General features: G+C 44.4%; 2 long non-coding RNA genes across 2 annotated transcripts; one reads left to right on the plus strand and one right to left on the minus strand.

Annotated features, from left to right (window-relative positions):
- Nucleotides 1-6: 6 nt before the first annotated feature.
- Nucleotides 7-1,258, plus strand: LOC119364576. Its single transcript, XR_005174983.1, has 2 exons — nt 7-857; nt 1,052-1,258. It is a non-coding gene; the product is annotated as an uncharacterized LOC119364576 (long non-coding RNA).
- A 5,673-nt stretch (nt 1,259-6,931) lies between these two features.
- LOC119364577 lies at nt 6,932-8,477 on the minus strand. Its single transcript, XR_005174984.1, has 2 exons — nt 7,552-8,477; nt 6,932-7,470 (listed from the first exon to the last, which is right to left on the minus strand). It is a non-coding gene; the product is annotated as an uncharacterized LOC119364577 (long non-coding RNA).
- Nucleotides 8,478-8,483: the final 6 nt, after the last annotated feature.

Here is an 8,483-nt window from a genome sequence, read left to right on the forward strand (position 1 = left end):
AGCTCCGCCGCCACCGGCGAAGCCCCCGCGCCCTGTTACCGGATCCTCCGGCCGCGGTGACGCGATGGCCACCTCCGCCCCCTTCCCCCAGCGACCCCGACCCCGTACTGCATCGGGACACCGCCAGTGGCCTCGGATCTGAGCACTGGCCACTAGTTCTGCGGATGCTAACGCGGGGGTTGTGCTACTCCGGCGAGCTCATTCATCCTCGACCACGGCGCGCCAATGTCGCACTCCTCCCTCTCGTTCCCTCTTCCATCCCCGAGCCCAAATCCGACAAGCTTGTCAACCGGAGAGCCTTGCTGTCCCTACTGCTGCCACCACCCGATGTCCACCGTGCCTACCTGTGATGCACCTGCAGCTAGAGGAGGGCTCGGCCTGCAGCAAGAGGAGGGCACGACCTGCAGCTGCGTGTCCACATCCGGCAGAGAAGATAGAGGTGGCTGGGTCATGGATCTTGCACACGCCCCTCCGGCCAGGAGGCTGCCTAGCTGCTGAATCTCCCTGACGCCACCAGTACGTGATTTTGAGACATGCGACCGTTGCAATCCAAGGTCGCCGGCGCTGTTAGGCCGGAGTTGGGAGGCCGTGATGAAGTTTCGGGGAAGTCCAATGCCTCATGTGCGGCCAGTGCGGCGTCCGCTACGCCGCCGCGACCTGCAACACTTTGGGGCGAACATCATCGTAACCTTCTCCCTCCGCACAAGTTTTCCGCCTCGCTCGCGAGAAGTTCATGCGACCAGCCATCTCTCATCGCTATTTTACAGCGGGATGCCATCCGTCGATTTGCAGAGAAAACAGAAGTTCAGTGCATACGTCCTTCAATTCACCATCTCTCACATTGTTAGTTAAAAAAGGTCGTGTTTTGTTCTAGCTTTGATATTGCTTTCTGAAGTTCAATAGTATATGTGGGTGCAAAAAACAAGTGTTTCGATTTGTGGTTTTAGTTTCTTCGCAGATCCTTCTTAAAAAATGCAACCAAAAAAGAGTTTTCTTGCAAGTTTGTGCCATCGTGACTGCATTAGCCTGACCAAGATTTATGTTTTTGTAGAAGCACAAGACGGCGCTGGCAGGTGGATGTGTTGTATCAGAACATGAAGCGCTAGTTGAAGCTAGTCCCATGCGGAGCTACTAGTGCTTCTCTTTTTGTAATTGATTAGCTGTTGCTGTTGTCCTAGGTTTTTTTGGTCTTAAGTTATTCACCATCTCTCACATTGTTAGTTAAAACAGAAGTTCAGAAGCATATGATTCACTGCTCTGTTTATTTGCCTACAAACTATTCCGCCCAAGTGCTATGCAGCCGGGCCGAGGGAGCAGTGCCAAGCTACAGCCCGTGATGCTGTTGACCGCCAAGTGCTCCATCACGGGCAGTTCAAAAATACTAATGCTAGTCGGCCGTATAGGTACAGTAGTGGTAAATGCTTCTGGTCTTGATGTTTGGCCGTACTTGAGGTAACATGCTCGAGGTTCAGCTGGGTACAGTATATGGGAGCAGTTTTGATTTGGTCTTTTTCTGCGGTTTGGCACCATGTTATATGTATTTTAACCTGCACAAAATATATAGCACTTAGAGTCAAATTTGTTGTGCAAGTGCGGATGCTCCATAGGTGCTTGTTATAATCCAAAATCCATTGAAAACAAAGTAAAGTTCGTATGTTTAAAAAGCCTTGGAAACCAAAAACGAAATTCATCAAACAAAAATACTGGTGAGTTCTTTGCAAAAACCACATGAAGTTCAAGAAGTATAATTTTAGAGGTTCAAGTAATATGAGAACGCCGGAAGTTTGCAGAAGGAAAATACCAGTGGTGTAGTTGTCGTCGGCTACATCGGCCGGAGCCCTGCTCCTCCAAGAATCTGGCCAACTGCACGCCGCCGATGTGGCTCCGCAGCATCCCAACCTACCCGACCTTCATGGGGTGCCAGCGGTGTCCTACATCATTATGCGACGCTAATGCGTGCCATCTGCCGATGAGCTGTTGTGTACAACCCGAGCAATGAGCTGTCATGTACAACCCGAGCAACGGCCGGGCCTCGCGTGCCAACGACGGGCCCTGAAACTTCGCGCGGCTGCTGCTCTTAGTCACCCTTGCCATCGAGCGTGGGAGTAGAGAAAGGGCTCTCTATCCTGATCTGGGGTTTCATCACAGTTGGACACGGCGTTGCCTTGTGAAGCACACAGAAAATTTCGGCAAAAGAAATAACATATGTTTGCAACCCAGATTTATTCTCAAATGCATGCAAGATGTACAAGCAAGCAAAAAAGTACGAGTTGTGTAAGGCTGAGGTCCGCAATGTCACGCCGGTAGCGGTACCCACACACTGCTCCCTACGCATGCATGGTTTTCTCTCTAGTAACTAGCATGTTTGGTGAATGTGTGAAGTCCTGCTAGTACCAACAGAGAAGGAAAATCGCCACTAAACCTCATTTTGAGATAAATGGAACCAATTTAGAAAACTTGGGAAGCTGACAGTGTGTCGCCACCAATTTCTTTTATAAGATGGTCGTGTGTGCGTGCATGTGGTGGTCGTGAATGGTGTGCTCGGTGTGCTCATGCTATGGGTATGCTTTTTTTAATAAATCAGAAGTTCATACATACAAAAAACCGAAGTTAAAAATATCTTATAAAAGAAATGTTTGTATGCAAAATTCATATGTGAAAAATGTGTTTTGTGTGTGAGTGTGAGCCAACACCACAAGATCGGATGAGGAAAAAGTAATATAATGAAATCGGAAAATGTTCATTCAACAAACAGAGTACTCTGATGTATACGAAAATCTCAGATTCTTCCCATTTCTAGGAAAAATAAAAGAAACGAATATCATTTTTTTAAGTTTGAAGTGTATTAAATTGTTTTTTCTTTCTAAGAATAAAACAAAGAACTTCGAATTAAAATAACAGAGAAGTTCAACTTGTGGATTAAAAATAGATTTTCTCCGATTCTAGGAAGACCTACAAGTTCAACTTTAAATAACTAAGCAAATATAAGTAATGAAGCGATTACAAAACTCAAAATTCCCCATTAATAAAAAAATGAACTAAGAAGTTCAAATTCAAATAATACAGTAGTGCAATTTTTATAATTCATGAAGTTTTTTGTTAATTATAAAACTCAGATTTTCACATTTAATAAAAATAAACCAAGAAGTTCAAATAAAAAAAGTAGACCGGTTCAAAAATTATACACAAAATGGTATTTTCCCATTTAAATAAATTAGAGGTTCAAATTTAAATAACGAAGAAGTTCAATATTTAATACAATATCAAGAAGGTCAAATTAAAAAAACTACTCCGTTTTTCCTCATTATTATAGAACCAGGAAGTTCATATTAAAAAGATGGAGAAGTTCGATGATTATAGTGAACTCAGATTCCTCGTTATTATAGAATGGAAACAAGAAGTTGAAAAATAAAATAAAAGAAGTTCAACTTTTAAAAATAGAGCGCTTCAAAAATTCATGAAAAAAATTAAGAAATAAAAACCAGGAAGTCCATATTAAAAATATGGAGAAGTTCGATGATTATAGAAAGCTCAGATTTTTCTCGTTATTAAAGAATGGAAACATGAAGTTCAAAAATAAAATAACAAGAAGTTCAACTTTTAAAAAGTAGAGCGCTTCAAAATTCATAAAAAGGGATTAAGAAAATGAGATTAAATATTCATAAAAAACTCAGATATTTTCACATAACCGAGAGAAGTTCAGATTAATAACTGCCAGAAGTTCACGTACTACATGGTGTGCATTTTGTATTAAAAACAATAAAAAGCAAAGTCTAAAAGTTTTATTGTTATAAGTTCTAGTCCTCCGTCGTAGAAAGTTAAAAAAATTATTGTGAGAGAGGTTTGTACTAAAAAATATCATTTGTGTAACACGGACGAATGGATGAGAAAATTACAAACGAAAATATGTCACAGAAGTTCAACGTGCAAACAGCAGGAAGTTTGACTACTATAGTGAATGAATTTTAGATGAAAAACTTTTAAAATCGTCGCAAGTATGAAAAAATGATCAACACGGGAAAGTTGCGTTTTTACATCACCTTTCCACCGGTATATTACTTTCTCAATTCCGGTGTGTGTTCCTATGAGTGGGTGGAGATCTACTGGCAAAAAAAAGCACGTCAAAAACAGAGTGAAGTTCAGGTAGACATGCTGAGAAGTTCAGGTTCTTCACGCGGTGCATTTTCGAAGAATCTGTTTTGCGATAGAGGTAGAACGAATGCTCCTGCCGTTTTTGAAATTACTTGAAAACGGCTAGGAATCAGAGAAAACCATCAACATGAAAAAGTTTCACATTTTCCTTAGCTTTTCAATGGTATATTGTTTTCCAAATTCAGATAAAGTTTGTAGAAATTACGGCAAAAATTCGTCTTTCGCCATTTTCAAAAATGACTTAAAACCGTAAGGAATTGGGAGAAACAATACATACCAAAAAGTTTCGCATTTGTTCAAGCTTTCCAAAGCCATATCATTTGCTGCATTCGGACGCACGGTTACAAAATTATCTTGAAAATACGAACTCGGTAGGACTTGGACCGTTTTCTAAATTACTGTTAAACCGTTCAAAATTAGGAAAACACTTTCCAGATGAAAAAGTAGTGCATTTTCATAAGCTTTCCAACGCCATATCATATGCCTCAATTGGATAGCCGTTTAGAAATGACATCGAAAAAATGAACTCAGCTGTTCGGTTTACGAAATTTTACGTTTTTTCAAATTACTCTTTAACCATAGGGACTTAGAGGAAACTTTCAACATGTGGAAGGAGCGGTTTTGCAGCAGCTTTCCAACGCCATATTATATGCCTCATTCCGATAAACGGTTTAGAAATGCGATCGAAAATACGATTCACATTTTTTATGTGAAGAAAAAACGGTTTTCAAAACTGCTTTTAAACCGCTTACATTTTGCCAAAAATTTAAGTTGGGTCATGATATTGGTGTCCATAGCTTTCCAACGGTATATCGCAAGCCCCATTTGGGCAATGTTGGCGGAAGTTCAACCTAGTTCATAGGGAAGGTCAGGCGCGTTACTCCGGCAGTTCAGGTTGTGATCAGAATATTATTCTGATCCCGTGATCAGAACAGTGTTTATGTATATCATGTGATCAGAATATATGTATATATATATATAGACGGTCTATTCTGCTAATATTAGCAGAATAACTATTCTGCACACCACTTCCGCACTGCACGCTGAACGCAAGTGCACGTCATTCTTTGAACCAAGTGTGCTGCAGCACTCACACGAGTGAACTTCTCGTCGGAAAAAACTGCACGCGTTATTTTTTCGGTACTGTTTTCGCTTTAATTTTTTAACCGTTTATTGGAATAAGGCATCTAATATACCGTTGAAAAGCTATGGATTAGGCGCAACTTCGACATATTGAACACTTTTCGAGATTCCACACGGTTTAAGAGCAGTTTTGAAAATGGTGCGGCGGATGACGAGTGACAGCGAGCGTTTTTTCGCGTTGTTTTCTAAACCGCTTGTCGGAATGAAGCAAATGATACGCCGTTGGATAGATATCGCCGAGGCGCAACTTTTCCATATATAAATCTTTTTTTAATTCGTTACGGTTTAAGAGCAGTTTCAAATTTACTAAATCGCCGAATTCTGTTTTTCAAGTTTTTTAAAATTTTCGGTACTGTTTTCGCTCCAGTTTTTGAACCATTGGAAATCTACTAACGAGGCGCAATTTTCATATGTTGAAATATTTTTGAGATTCCTTACGGGTTTAAGTTAATTTTGAAAATCATGCGGCAGACGACGAGTGGCAGCGGCCGTTTTTGGAGAATTTTTTGCAAACCGCTGGTCGGAATGATTCAAACGATACGCCGTTGGTAAGACATCGATAATACGCAACTCTTTCATGTAGAACACTCTCTCTAATTATTTACGGTTTAAGAGGAATTCCAAATTTACCGAAATGCGGACACTCTGTTTTTCGCGACACCTAAATCGATGTGGGTACTTCATCCGACTGAAAACTGCACTGCAATGGACGAAAAACCGCACTGCATCACACGGGTAAGAGAACTGCATGGTTTCCTTTATTCAAACATAATTTTTTCAAGAACAAGAAAGTAGAGTGCACTTCACATCGGGTGTAAATGAACCACAACACTATCAAGAAGTGAACCGCATTACTTTTTTCGCTTTCGTAATAAAATTTTTGCACTTACGGGATGAACAACATCATACGGCCGACCGCACTGCTTTTGAATGAAAACCGCACTGCATCGGATGGGCAAGCGAGCTGCATAATTTGTTTTGTCGGACGTTTTTTTTTCTCATACGCAAGTGAACAACATCACTCTCAAAAGTGAACGACATTCGAAGACCGAAGGCACTGCAAGTGTTGATGTAGTCGACTGAATTTTGAGACACACGAAAATATTTTTGCGACACTCGGTTTTTTGCGACACTCAAATCGACGACTGAGCTTCATCCAACATAAAATCACACTGCTTCAGAGGAAAAACCGCACTGCATACAAGGATCAAGCGAGCTGCATGGATTCTTTTTATCTTTTTTATAAAAAAATATGAACGAGAATGGACCGCATAGACAACGGCAAGTGAACCCCAACACTCTTGAAAGTGATCCACAACACTCTTGAGAGTGAACGTCAGTACTTTCTTTTACTAGTTTAAATGTCTACCAACAAACACAACATAATTTTTTTCTTTTACTAGTGTAGAAAACCGCATGTCATCAAATGGGTAAGTAAACCGCATTAGACTTGTTGGGAAGTTATTCTTTTTCTTTTTTCCATCGTGTGTTCTGCACCGCGAAGACGAGAGCAGTTATCTGCATACATTCTGCACTGCACGAACAAGACTAGTGCACTGCACGAACAATACTAGTGCACTATAGGGGGTGGCACATGTGCACTGCACGTACAATGCAAAAATGCTGAAAACACACATTGGAGGGCAAAAAACTTCAACATAAGGTGATGCATGCCACACATCAAGGGGGCATCTGAGCTGAAATTTATACTGGTGGTGCCACGAGGAACTGAAATTTTACGTAGGCACTTCTCAATTACAAAGTATAAACTGCCATCGACAGTGCAATGAACGTCTCCAGCATGACATGCAAACTCCACAACACACAAAAAAAGCACCATTTTCTACTAAAAATAGCAGTAGAAAAGAAGAGAGCTCGCCCGTGCTGCTGCAACCGGTAGCGGCTCGCCGGTGAACTGCGTGTGCACACCCCAGCCGTACAAAATAACCCTTTTTTAATACAATAGCCCTCAAAATGAAAAGCCTAAAAGCAATCGTGTCCATGGACTTGTGCACAACAGAGAGAACAGAGCCGGAGCCATCATCGGCGGCTGCACATCAACCAAATTTTTTGCATTGCACACAGAGAAGAAGAGAGCTGCACATATGCCAGGACAGAGCTGCAGGAAGTGTTCGGGGCCACCAAAGGATTTCTAAGTGAGCTGCATCCTGGATCCTAGCAAAAAACACGCCTCAAAATGAACTGCACGATTTGCAATCGGGCCCCTAAACAGAGCTGCATCGCAAGAGAGTTCACCTGAGGGAGGGGATCAGGGGGTCGTCGGAGGGCGTGAGAGAGCACCACCATCGACGAAGCCGCTGACCTCGGTGGCGCCGCTCGCTGGCCAAATCGGCGGTGGAAGAGGGAGAGAGTCGCCTGCGAGGGAGATAAGTCGTGGCCGCAGATGCAGTACCACAGATGGTGGCCGTAGGTGGTGGGGATGGGATCCGATCGCGCGGGGGCACGAGGCTGCATCCGCCGCTGGCAGCAACCACTCGAGGCGCCGCACCCATCGGCTGTGTCCTGCGAGCGCCAGAGAAAGGTGGAGGAGGGTGCGGGACAAGGAGCCGTCGGAGCCCCTCGCGGGGGAAGAGGCGAGCTCTAGGCCCTGGTCGCACTGGCCTCAACATCCCCGCGGATGGGCACGGCCACAGTGGTGGCGCTGCTCCACTGCGGCGGTGGAGGTTGCGTGACTAGCGGTGGGGAGGCGCGGCGAACTGCACGACGGAAGCCAGCGAACCTCCCTTGCTGCTTAACCGCATGGCTAAGTCAGGAGGTCGATCCCGGTGGACGCCGGTGAGAGTCGGAGCGCGACGAAAGTGGCTGCGGAACCACGAGAAGCAGGACGGCAGCAGCGGTTCGACGCTGTGGACGTTGCCGGCGCGGCACAGTAGCGCGAGCGGCCTGGGCTGGATTTAGGCAGCAGCCAGCGACCAGAGAGAGCCACAGATCCGGGCCTTGGTGGTTGGAGGCGGCCATCTCCGTCGGCGTCGGCAGGATCCGGTGCTAATAGGCCCGCCGGATGAGGAGGACGGCGAGGGGGGCTAGGAGGGAGGTAGGGGCTCGTGTGGAGGAGGCGAGGCCGGATCCAGGCGGTCGCGGCTCCGGGTCTTGGCCGCTGGAGGTAGTTAGTTGGGAGGCGAGGCATGGCCCTGTGTGGTGCTGATAGCTGGTGGTGCGGGGGAGGG

This window comes from Triticum dicoccoides, chromosome 2B, assembly GCF_002162155.2.
Source record: "Triticum dicoccoides isolate Atlit2015 ecotype Zavitan chromosome 2B, WEW_v2.0, whole genome shotgun sequence".
Taxonomy (NCBI): domain Eukaryota; kingdom Viridiplantae; phylum Streptophyta; class Magnoliopsida; order Poales; family Poaceae; genus Triticum; species Triticum dicoccoides.